The sequence below is a fragment of the Agrilus planipennis genome, unplaced genomic scaffold (genome assembly GCF_000699045.2).
Source record: "Agrilus planipennis isolate EAB-ADULT unplaced genomic scaffold, Apla_2.0 scaffold161, whole genome shotgun sequence".
Taxonomy (NCBI): Eukaryota; Metazoa; Arthropoda; class Insecta; order Coleoptera; family Buprestidae; genus Agrilus; species Agrilus planipennis.
The window spans coordinates 15498-28374 of NW_020438889.1; the positions used below are offsets into that span (position 1 = coordinate 15498).

Sequence of the window (12877 nt, forward strand, 5' to 3'; positions counted from 1 at the left end):
TATATATATATAAAAGAAAGTCGTGTTAGTTACACTATTTATATCTCAAGAACGGCTGAACCGATTTGGCTGAAAATTGGTGGGGAGGTAGCTTACAATCAGGAGACGGACGTAGGATAGTTTTTATCCCGTTTCCGTGGAGTTGCGATGTTTAAATGGAACATATATTATTTGTCGTCAGATTAACTTGAAATGGTTAATGGTCTCTCATTTAATTTCTGAAAGACTTATCTCGATATTTGAAAAATTCAACCTCCAAAGGAAGGGGGTAAAAAGGTGTTGCAATTTTTGTTTATTTGTGGTTGAATTTACTTGAAACTTGATGTATATATGCTATTTGATATTATTAATCAAATGAAAAGAGGTTGCAACGTTTCCATGGGGTATTTTTTATTAGTACTCGGATTTACTCGAAGGTTGCTCATTGTTGAAATTAAGCATATACGTGTTTTGGCAATTTTTAAAAATCAACCCTTAACAATGAAATGATGTTGCTACTTTTGTATTTAAAATCTAACATGGCGACATTACATAAAATTAAAACGTTGTAAGGGTGAATTGGGAGTTAAAAGGTTTTATGAAGAAACAATATTAATTTCTGCGAGCTTTGAATGGTCAAAATTTAAAACCATCTTAAATCCATCATTTTACTTGGAGATTATCTAAACCAAATCGACCACGAATGTAAACAACACAATGATTATTTTACCTTTTTATCTCTGTTAGACATTAATAACGGAATATTATCCTGGAAGTATATATCTTTTGCACATTCACATAACACAGTTACCACTACAACTTACTAGTAAACACGCAAACTTGACCGAAACTAAATTATCAACTTTAAAACCAATATCAACATTGTTCTGTATTTTACGTATCCGAGACGGCGCAAGAAGTCTGTAAAACGATTTTATATGATTTTAACTATTTATTTTGCGATCTCACCCGCATTTGGAATCTTAACCCACATTTTGAACCTGATTTTGTAAAATGTTTTAGTCTACAGTGGTATTCCAAAGACATATTAGTTTGTTAATTAGGTCATTATCGACTTGTGTTTTTGTACTTTTAGATATTAGGTAGCTGTTTCCATTCCAACACGGTAATGTCAAATTGAAAACCGAAAATAGGGATATTCTCCTACATGCAATCACAGAAGGCGGCATCATTTTTGGAAAATACCAGAGGGTATAGAGAAATACGTACAAGTACCTTTAACCAGATTAGAAAAGTAGCAGATTTATTTATTACTAGTAAAACAATTAGATTTGACTTGTTTTCGTTCTTTATGTATTGAAAGGAGTAAATTAGCTATATTAATGGTTAAAAGTTTGTCCTTAATTATGGTAAAGCTCATACTGATTATCTGTACCTTCGATTTCATTTATGTTGTACGGTTCACTAAGCTCAGCAAGAATAGTCTTCGCGCTTCGTATATTTGAAAATCCGATGCAGTTGTATCAAACTTAACCTAACGCAAAGATGCACATTTTTTGAAATATCACCTGCTTATCTGATACTTGTCCTAAACTAACTAAATTCTTACAATCTTTCAAACCAAGCTTAACATCCTTTAAAAGCAAGGGCGTATGCAGGATTTTCGTTCGGAGGGGGAAGATGTTTAAAAAAAAGACAACGTATAAAAAGCAGCATTTTTTAAATTAAAAAAATTGTTTACAAAATACTGATTCTACAATCTAAATTGTAAAGTCAATGCGTCTTGAAGAACGTGTAAGACGACTGTTAATTTCCTGGTGATCAACTTTAATTGTACGATGAACATTTACTAACGCCATATCAGTCAGTCGATCTTCTGAAGTGAAAATAGGTTTTGGATCTTCTGAAAGGCTCGAGAAAGAACGTTTCCATTATAGGAAGAGTATTGGACGTCTCGAAATATTTGTAAACGTTATTAGAAAATTACAAGAACTGCAGTGGCTTAGAACATCAGTTAATGTCTTGAACTTCTGATAGTTTTCTTCGCTTGATTTCATTGACTAGTATTTTCGCCACATAATAAGTTCCCCTACAAACATTGCTTCAGATATGTCAAAAATTGCCGCTCAGCCTACTCATAACAGCAAGAATTCCAAAATTAACATGACTATTCTTTGCCGAAGTGACTGAGCTTTTTACTGTTAAGGTTTTTTATTTTTCTGTTCATCATCATACGGACGTCAGTCCTAAGATTGGTTGGATATTTAGTTCCACTTTTCTATCCTGAGCTAATGTTCCCATTTTCCTAAAACTAGAGCATCCCACATCCTTGAGTATTTGTGAACATTAATCTATTCGAGGTCTACCTCTACTCCTCTTAATTCTTGTTTCTGCTTCTAGTTTGTCTCTGACTCTTAGTAAGGTGCCCTATCAACTTATCTAGCCTGTTCCTGATTGACTTCCGTAGTAACCTTTGTTGTCCTATTCTTTCTAATACCTCCCCATTTCTACCCTTTTCTATCGAGGATATCCTCATCATTCGCCTATGACACCACATTTAGGGTGGGGTTTTAACTTAATAAGCCCCCCCCCACAGCTACGCGCTTTGCTCAAAAGCTTTAAATATTCTGGCCTTACTTATTCAACCTCCCTCCCTCACCTCTTTACCTATCTCCCAGTCAACCCTCTCCTTATCTCCAAACTTCTCCCGGTAGTCATAATCGCCAGGTTGATCTAGCAACTCGAGGAGGGTTTTTAGTCGGTAAGCGCTCCCATCAGGGGTGAATTCGACACTACCTCCCTTTTGGGGGTGTCTTTAGAAGATTTGCCCTCCTCGAGGTTTACTTAAGTCTTACTTATTTTACTTTATTGCCTCTACGAAAAGATGGCTGGAGGTATTTATACACATTTCCCTATACTACGTCACATTTTTTAAAATATGATGTTCCTTTTTGATGATTGCATCTAATAGAATATCCCTATGTTCTGCTATACATATTTGTAGTATCATTAAAACAACTCATTAGATTGATTTCAATATTATATGTCTGTGTGGGTATTTATCAAAATTGTTGTAAATTATATTGATTTATTAGAGTAAATACAAAACGGGACTATATTTACAGAATAATGCACATGCATATTGTAGGTAACGAGTATTTAATTAAGTTATTGTTATGCTTTTACGTAGGTGTATGGTGTATGGCAAAAAAGAAGAACGGTTTTAGCTTTTACTTATCGATAGTTAAACCTAGAAAGTAATGATGGGACTAGTAGATTGGTTTTACTAGTAAAAATGAACGTATATAGTATATATTTATAACTTATGCAAATTATTAATTTTTATGCTTATACGTACAGTAAAAATATTTTAAAAATGTACAGGAGCAGCAAATGATCGCAAATAGTTAAGGAAGGATGTGGGATATTCTAGTTTTAGGGAAATGCGAAGATTAGCTCAGGATAGGCAAATGTGGAGATGCGTGTCCAACCAGTTTTAGGACTGACGATCTTATGATCAAACAGTTTATAGGGATGAAACAACACATTTTTATCCTTACAACCCCACGAGAGAAGAATATTTTTGTATCTGATAAAAATTCGTTGAAGTAGTTTTCGAAAAATTGTTAAATGTGACTTTAAGAAGCTATAAGATAGAATTGATCGACAGTAGAATAGTTTTAGTGAACTAACAATAATGCTAATTTGAGTTTTAAATTTTGCGATACTTGCTTCCTAATTTTTGCATATTAACCGTAAGATATCGATCGGATGAGCTGCGCTGGGTACTAGGTACTATACCTGTCTTTCTCTTTCACTCAAGGAACACAGCGCACAAAACCAGCGCATTGACATGAGCAGAAACCCGAAAAGCAGACAATATCCAGTTGTCTGTGTCTGTACTAGCCAGTTTAAGACGAGATGGCGTATTGAGTGTTTGGCGTAAATAAAATTGTAAACAAAAACAAATCGTTTCATTTAAAACTCGTGTTGTCGAATAATTGTATCTGTAATTAAAGTTGTATTTGTATCAGTGAAGAAGAAGAACCTGGAATAAATGCTGTCTCTTCAGTTTAAGGTAAGATAACAGCATTTTGTTGATACTATCATCTATAAGCATCCTGTGAGACCTAGGGACCGAGACATTTAAATGACTGATGAGGATTAAAACTGTTTATTTAATTTTATTTAAGGTATTTTGAATTATTCTTAATAATAATAAAGGAATACGTGCACTGGATTTGAATAAAATGTGTATGCTTACACATATGTATTTTTGAATTTTTTCATATCTTAACTAGGTACCTACTTTGGTACCTATCCGTATTGTAAAATCTTCGTGCAGTAGTTATCTCCGGTATTATCTACGCTCATTCACTACCTGCACTGGGTATCTGCGGAAATAATGTATACCTGCCTATTGCTGGATGGCACAGGTAAACGAATTCTTTATGCCATCTGTTCGATTTTATTTAAATTCAAAAAGTTTAAAAATCAGAATAAATGGTACTTGTACCAGGTACATAAATTAGGAACGGTGTACTTGCTGAGGATAAACGAACTCTTGTCCCTAAACTAGGAACCTATTCTGAATGCAATGACCTTTCGGAAGGACGGTCACAGAAAATTATTCAGATAAGGCTGTATTTGGATATAGAGGTGCAGTAAGATGTCAGACGTACACATCTCTTTATGCTTTATTTATTTTGTAATAGTTTTTTATTGGCGATTAATATTAAAGAGGTACCAAGTTAATTTATGAGGTGGTTTTCAAGATCGCCTACATTAAGTAGGTAACTCTGTCTTAAAAAAGCAAAGGATTTCGTTTCCTGTAAGTTCCCAAGTTGCCTAATGGAAATTTTGAACTTTTATTTATGTGTACGTATGTATTGTCTTAATTCTAGTTTTTTTTTCATTTGTCTCCTCCACATGGAATCAGAAATGTAGTTACCTAAAGTAACTAAGGTGATTAATGGGCCGTAGTTTTATTGATTAACTTATTGATTTGTAACAATTTCTAAATTTTCTTAACAGTTTCTGCATTTTATTGCCGTTTCCAGCGATATTTTATTACAAAATGTTTCGCACTTAATGTGCTCTTCACTATACTGATTTAGCTATTCTTTAACTTACAAAGATTTGACAAGAACTTAGATTTTAACAATGAAAAGGTGAAAAATGGATCCAAACTTCGAGATGGTTTATTGCGGTGACATTCTGAGTGATGCACTTCACGGGGTTCTTCTATTGCCCAATATCGGCATTTCTGAAAATTAACAGACTCTACCACGATCAAATAAAAATGAGGTTTATCGCTCATCATTATTAATGGTTCATTATCATTTTTAAAAATAATTTGCATTTTCTCTGCGAAATGTGTAAAATCTCCTTTGTTCAGATGCTGGGCAAAATTAAATGGTTACATCTAATCTTTCATTTTTCGTAATGTAAAAATCAGCTGACCTTTTCTTATTTAAAATTAAATATTTTAGAAACATTTTTTTAGATTAATTTATTTAAATCTTATTAAAACATTGATATGAGTTTTACTAGGGTAAGATAAGGTAAATCCTAACAAGGTCAAATAAGTCGTGATCAACTAGGATAAGATCAGTAAATCTTATCAAGTCCGGATAAGATCAAAAGAGGCGTTACGTTAATATCACGCACTGCACATCAAGACCTAATAGGTTAAAGTAGGGAATTCCAGAAATGAGGTGTGAATGAGGCATGTCTCCTTAGGGTCAGATAGGTTTAAATAGGGAATTCCGCAATAAGATTGCCGTATCAGGGCCAGGTAGGTTAAATTAGGGAATTTCGTGATAAGGCTTGAATTAGACATTTCATGTCAGAGCCAGGTAGGTTTAAATAGACAATCCAGATCAGGGAATCGTCAAGTATAGCCCAGTAGGTGTTTTCACATCAGTAGTAAGGTATGCCTTGGTGCAGCCCGATCCGTTTTTTGCTTGAGCCGTTATTCATATTATGAATAACTTTTTTCTTATTATTCAGGTACATTAAAATTTATTTATGTTTTAGTCTGTTTTATTTTCCTTGGTTATTGACTAAACCCGTTCACATTTGGGGAAGGAAATTATGTATAAGTGGATTTTTTACCCCATTTCCGTTGGTCAATTGTTTGTAACCGCAAATAGGTAACTAATGAGCATCGCGTTTCGACACCTGATGGCTTCAGTAGTAAAATACGCTTTAATATGTTAGAAACGGGTCTCTTTTTATTTCGTCTTCTCGATTATCTTGCCACACTTCCGCAATTTATATACAGTCACAAGTATACGTTGATTAAATTATCGCATCGTAAATAGTTCATTTAGTACAATTAAAGTTCTTTATTAAATGGCAAATTGAATTGTAATGTAATATTAAATTGTTGTACAGAGGTCAATTTTTTCTTCTGGAGTGAAAATGATTCCAGCAATAATATTTTTTATAGGTAGGTATAAAAAATCGAACAGTTTCTCATTTAAAGCTGTTTTGTTAACTGTTAAAAGATTTTAGCTAAGTTGCCACATTTCTTTACAAAAAAAAATCAGAGAAAAATGAAGAAAAAGTTAATGGAAAATAGAAATGTTGGTACCTTTTCCGACTGACAGCTCCATCCGTTTTTTGTTGTTGTTTACGTTCAACGAACACCCACCGATTTTTAGTACAGCTATTAACCCATTTTAAATCGCCATTATTTGTTGAATAAATTGCAAAGAATCCATATATATCTTTTACCATTCTTTTTATTAAACCCTAGGCAAACATTTTCAGTCTCTCAGTGTCTTTCAGCGTCTCTAAGAGCGTCTCTCACAGTCTCTCAGTTATTGCTTAAGTGTTTTTATGGATCTCTCACAGTCTCTGTATGAGAGACTCAAACGATAAAATTGTTAATTCAGAGATTCGAGTCTCTCACAGAGAGACTGAATGAATAAAACTGAAAAATTGAGAGACTCGAGTCTCTCGTAGANGAACATTTTTATCTCGGGAAACTGGCCTATTGCAAAATTTAATAAATTCTAAATCTTAAAGTTTATAGAGTACCTTGCACTTATTTAGTAATTTCATGTAGTACAAAAAAATCAAATTTAGTGCTGTGGGGTTCAACTAACATCAAAAAACATCAACATCAAAACTCAAAATTCTACATCAATAAAAGAACTAAATCTCAATAAACATATGGATCAATTTAGAATGGTTTATGCCAAGATTGTTGTAAACGCTGTAGTTTACATGAATTTAATTTATTTCAATGAAACATGGAATTGCATGACTATATAAAGGATTTAGTGTATGGAAATGATTGTTTCAAGAGGCATTCCAACTTAGCGGATATAGCTATATGTATATTGCTACCAAGAAAGTCGATTACAATATAAGATTACAACGTATTTACTTTCATTATGGTAATTGCTTTGGACTACTTCTGTAAGTATAGGTGTTTGAAATTATTTTTATATTATTAAAAAAAGAAATGAATAATTACATTGTGGTAAGCTTAGAATACCCCGATTTGAAATTTAATCTTAGAATGTATTTGAGGGTTTGCGTAAAGATGGTAGTTGAAATTAAAAAGCGTCTATATTTTGGCTTCTGACTAAATAAGAGATACTTGTATGTATTTGGAAAATATTTTATCTATAGCAACACAAAAATACATAAACGTATCCAGAATTTTTCGTAAAAATTAACAATTTGTTTTCATAATTCTTCAATCAGTTAAATATTACAATATTTAGTGTAAACTCTCTATAACAACAACAACAATATAATAAATTATTTCATCATAATGAGATGTTTTATTATAATATTAAGGCAAAAAGGCTTGAAGTTCGTTACTGCTGACTGATCCTCAGTTACAAAATAATTCACCACATTTGATGAACAGTAAATTGGGGTTAATAGGTGATGGAACAACTTGTGGCAATAAAATTACTTTAATCGACACGTACAGGTTTTCATTTTATTATTTTTTTTCTGTGAAGTTTATTTGCAGTAACAAGGAATAGATTATGTGTCTATGTACCTGTGTCAGACAATTCTATTTATAGTTTTCGTCATTTCGCCTAAAGCTTTTTTGTTATGTAACAGTATACAGACAAAAAAAAAGACTTTAAGTGCACATTATTAAAAAGTTACTTAATGTTGGACATCTCTGTGTATGCCATCACAGTCACAAAAAAATATAAACTTGACCGTGAAAATATTTCCCATGTTGGATGCAGATCTATTGTTTAGTATCTTTGCAAAGGTAATTCTATTGGATGCATTCATTAATGGCTTAGTTGTAAGCATACATTTGAAGGTCATAACTGTTAGATAATTAGTTTATTGTTGTAAGCTTTGAATTAACTACAGAGAATATTTTATTAGAAAATTGGTTATATGTTTTTAAAGTACCTACAATAACATCATGTTGTATCAATTTACCTCGAATAAGTCTTGTTCCATCAAGCAAAACGTTGATTGTTCATTAAAAGAAAAATGATCTTTTTATCCTACTTAAAGTTTTGTTATTTTTTTCTTAATAGGAAACAAATGACAAAGGAAATTCGTGGTAAATGTATTCAAGAATTACAAATTGATTTATCTCACGATCGGTTAATTAAAAAAATCATAATATCAATCAGGGAACAATTGGCACTTAAATTTTACCAAAGTAACTATATACCTACCTAGTCATAAAGAAGCGGATCATATTCTGCCCTAACAATAATTGCGGTTAATTAAAACGCGATTGTGTTAATGAGGTCTCAAGCTACTTAATTGTTAGCTACCTAAATAAATACACTAATTACGAAAAAAAACAACTTTGAGTGAGCAGTGGACCATGCACGATTTAGAGTATAATAAGCCATTCATCTACACCAAAAAGCGACTAAATATAGTAATGTAATAATAGTGTAAGAACTGTAATTAGTCGCTAAAATAATACTTTTACCCTTTTTGTAGCTAGTCCGCCTCGAGCTGGTCAGCGAAAAACGATTGAAAAGTCCTCAAGCTGGCTCTATATACTAACGTATCCCGAAATAGAAATATCGAAGAAAAATACTGTATAAACTATAATTTGTCTGTGTTGTTGTGCCAGCGTGACGGCTCTCCAATTGTTTTTGGTTAATCAACTCGAAGCTGGAGGCAACATAATGGGTAAAGGTACCACCGTGCAGCGAGAAATTATAGTCTACGGTTTTTTTTAAATTCTGAGATGCGTTATGTGTAATGCCAATTTGATATCAGATTAACCTTTCTTATATTTTCCAGAAACCGGTTAATGCGACAATTTTTGGATTTGATAGTGCATTATTAGCGAGTAATATAACTTTGTCATTATACCTTGATATACGTACTTGACAAAGAAGTCCTCATGATACAGGGACTTATAAAATTATTATTTGAAATAGAAGAATTCTTGTATTGTTGCATAATAATTTTCTCTTTCTATGCGGGACTTATAAGACCCTTATGTATAGCATGGATTATAAACAGTGCTACTGATGTCATTTTGTGGAAAATTTCTCTTTTATATATTCCCATTCTAGTCATTCAACTGATCCATTTGCAGAATGTTCTATCAAAGATAGTTCACTTAAAGGTTTTAAGTTTTCTGACTAATCGTGAGCCAATAGTAAAATTATTTTGCGTTTCTGTTTTTTATTAAAATGCTATTTCAGGAATTAACAGTAGAAGAATTGAAGTAACTTCACTTTCTTCGTTAATAGAAATATCACTGCATTGTTCATTGTTTTCTACTTCAGGTTCACTTAGAATATTTAATTTATTCAAGTGTATTATGTCGCGTCAGTCTAATTATCATTAAATTCAAATGAATGAATGGCATTTTCCATTAGTGGCAGTTTATGTTATGTAACATCGTTATTTTGACTATTGCATTTAATTTTGACCCTTTCCTGCTGATGTAACACGGTTATCAAAAGTTATTTTGTAAGTTACTTTTTTTTGCTATTTGAATAAGAATATTACTTATCCATTTATTCATTTAAACAATAGCAAAGAAATAGTTGATGATCCTTTTAATAACAACAAATCTGTTCGAGTCCTATTCATCAATTCGTTTCACTCAAAATTCAGTTTCTTTTTAACGTCTGCTTTTTTGAAATAATAGTTTCTTTAAGAATCAAAATCTTTTGTTTCGATTTCGAGAAGGGTTTCTTTTGTGCCTATGCGTAAAATAGTGTTATGGATGGCATTGTTATAAATCATGAAGTAAAAAGGGTAAACAAATTGGTCAGGGTTGACAGCAAGAAGGCTGTCATAAATTCATGTCTTGTAATGTGNAGTAAATGGATGGAAAAAAAATTGAATTTTCCCGTGGCAGCAGAAAGAGTACTTGATGGTTTCGAAATTGGTTTTTTAAAGGGCTTGATAGAATAAGCTTTTATTTTTTTGACAAACATAAAATGATTGAATTTCTTGATTATACTTAAATAGCTAAAATATTGAACGAAGTAGGTATTTGAGTATTTGTAACCATAAAGTTCTATTGAGGGGTAACTGTAAAATCATTTTTAATACAAAATTTGTTTATTTAATGTTATTGAAAGATTGAAACGAAAAGTTAGTTGTACTTACAATAAATGGAAGTTTTGAAATCCTTGAAAGGCCTTCTAATAATAAATAATTGAATGATAGCGTTCAAATTATATATGATTATTACTTTTAAACACGAGTATGTATTTAGCTTTGAGAAAAACCCATTGACGGTCTCGTCATAAAATACAGAGTGACTAAAGAGAAAAGTGAACTTTAGTTAGATTAGGCCTGCAAAGCTACTGAAGTAACGTTACCGTTGTCATATGACAACATCTTAGCTGGCAATTTCAAACTGTAGAAATCGCTCTAAAATACAATAACCTTACATACTTTTGTATAAAAAATTTCTTCAGGTATTTATTCATCATCATCATCATCATCATAAGATCGTCAGTCTTAAGACTGTTTGGACATGCACCTTCACTCTTTCCTATCGTGAGCTAATCTTCGCATTTCCCTAAAACTAGAACCTGTTTCTGCCTCTAATATGTATCTGACTAGACCTCCATACCTGAGAAGGGATCTTACCAACCTATCTCGCCTATTTATTATTGACTTTCATAGAGTCCTCTATTTTCTTATTCTTTGTATTACCTCTTCATTTCTAACCTTGCCTATCCACTGTAACACCACATTTCGAACGCTTCTAACCTTTTTTTTCCAGCCGCGCCCACCGTTTATGTTTCGTACCCGTACAGCGCCGCTGCATTAACCGTTCGCGACATAGAAATTACTTCTTTTTATTGATGGAGACTCGACCCCGCGCTTTCCTTTGTTTTATATCCCTACTACTCCTTCCGTCCTGACTTATCTGACATCCTAGATACCTAAGTTGTAATACCTCTTCATTTCTAACCTTGCCTATCCACTGTAACACCACATTTCGAACGCTTCTAACCTTTTTTTTCCAGCTGCGCCCACCGTCTATGTTTCGTACCCGTACAGCGCCGCTGCATTAACCGTTCGCGACATAGAAATTACTTCTTTTTATTGATGGAGACTCGACTCCGCGCTATCCTTTGTTTTATATCCCTACTACTCCTTCCGTCCTGACTTATCTGACATCCTAGATACCTAAGATTAGCTACTTCTTCTAACCTTTCGTCTCCTATCTTTATATTCGCCCTTTTCCTACTTTTTCTTCTCTTACATACCAGTATTTTTGTTTTACTTTTATTTCTTTTCATACGATACTGTTTTGTCAATACCGCTTCCATTTTATTTAAAGCTATCTCTAACTCCTCCATGCTAGATGCTAATGCTGCTGTATCATCTGCAAATCTAAGCATATTGATCTTTTGCTCCTGTATATCTATCCCTACAGTTGTATTGTCTTTAATGATTTTGATCGCGTCTTCGATTTATAGATTAAAAAGAAAAATAATTATAACAGAAACTATATCTACATATTTTGTAGGAAATAAATCTCGATACTATCCAGAAAACTGGTTTTATTACCTACTTCACCTGAAAACCCGCTACTGATTGAACGTGTGCATTTTTTTTGTCAAGCTATTGTTCAGAAAAATATTAGTTCTGCGAAACATGAATAGCTAATGAAAACGTGAGAAACATGTTACCAATAGCTAATTATTATCCACAGTTCTCATTTTCACGCAAGCAACGCGCCTATAAAACACTATTAATGAATGTTTTGCTCCACTGAACTTACTGAAAACTTAAATTGAAACCCATCCTGTTATTTCCAACAACTGAACCGTTTTGTCAGTTTTTATTGACACGTAGCGGAAATAATATCCGTGTCGTCGAGCCCATGCATATAGATATAAATAAGCGAATGAGAAAGCCATTTATTTATGCACACTCTTAAATTCTATAGTTGTATAAGTATTATATAAACATTTTCAATAGTTGCATATAAAATAAATATGTCTAATTTTAAAATTTTTTAGGAAACACATAAGTAAATTATGAAAATCTGGGTATATGTCTAGATCTTGATCTACAGTAGGAAAGAGGGAAGTGATGGGGGTGGTGATGATTTTTTAGGGTACTAAACAGATGTAACAAGTGGGAATAGGGACAAGGGCGTAGCTTGGATTTTGTTCAGTTGAGAGGGCAGGCATACACAAACCAAGAATATATCTAAGGTAAATGCTGCATGAGCAATGGGACAGGTAACGTTAAAAATGAAAAACAAAATATCCATCAGTGAATTTATTTTACTATAAAAGTAGTCGACTTTCAACTTTGTTTTTGTTTATTAATAGGCGGCTGCCCCCCCTCCCCCCGTCCGTACCTCGCTACACTCTTGTATAATGATTCTATAATAATTAAAGACATGGAAGTTTAAAGGTCTAAGTATATTTCTAACACAACCATGACTGCAACTTTGAAACGAATATTGTACATTTAGTGTCTT

General features: G+C 32.8%; 1 long non-coding RNA gene across 1 annotated transcript in view; it reads left to right on the top strand.

The window, feature by feature from the left end:
• The first annotated feature begins 3835 nt into the window (after window positions 1-3835).
• Window positions 3836-12877, top strand: part of LOC108737973 — a 17139-nt gene continuing 8097 nt past the window's right edge. Inside the window, exon 1 of the long non-coding RNA XR_001937926.1 lies at window positions 3836-4018. This is a non-coding gene — a long non-coding RNA (uncharacterized LOC108737973). The remainder of the gene's footprint in view (window positions 4019-12877) is intronic.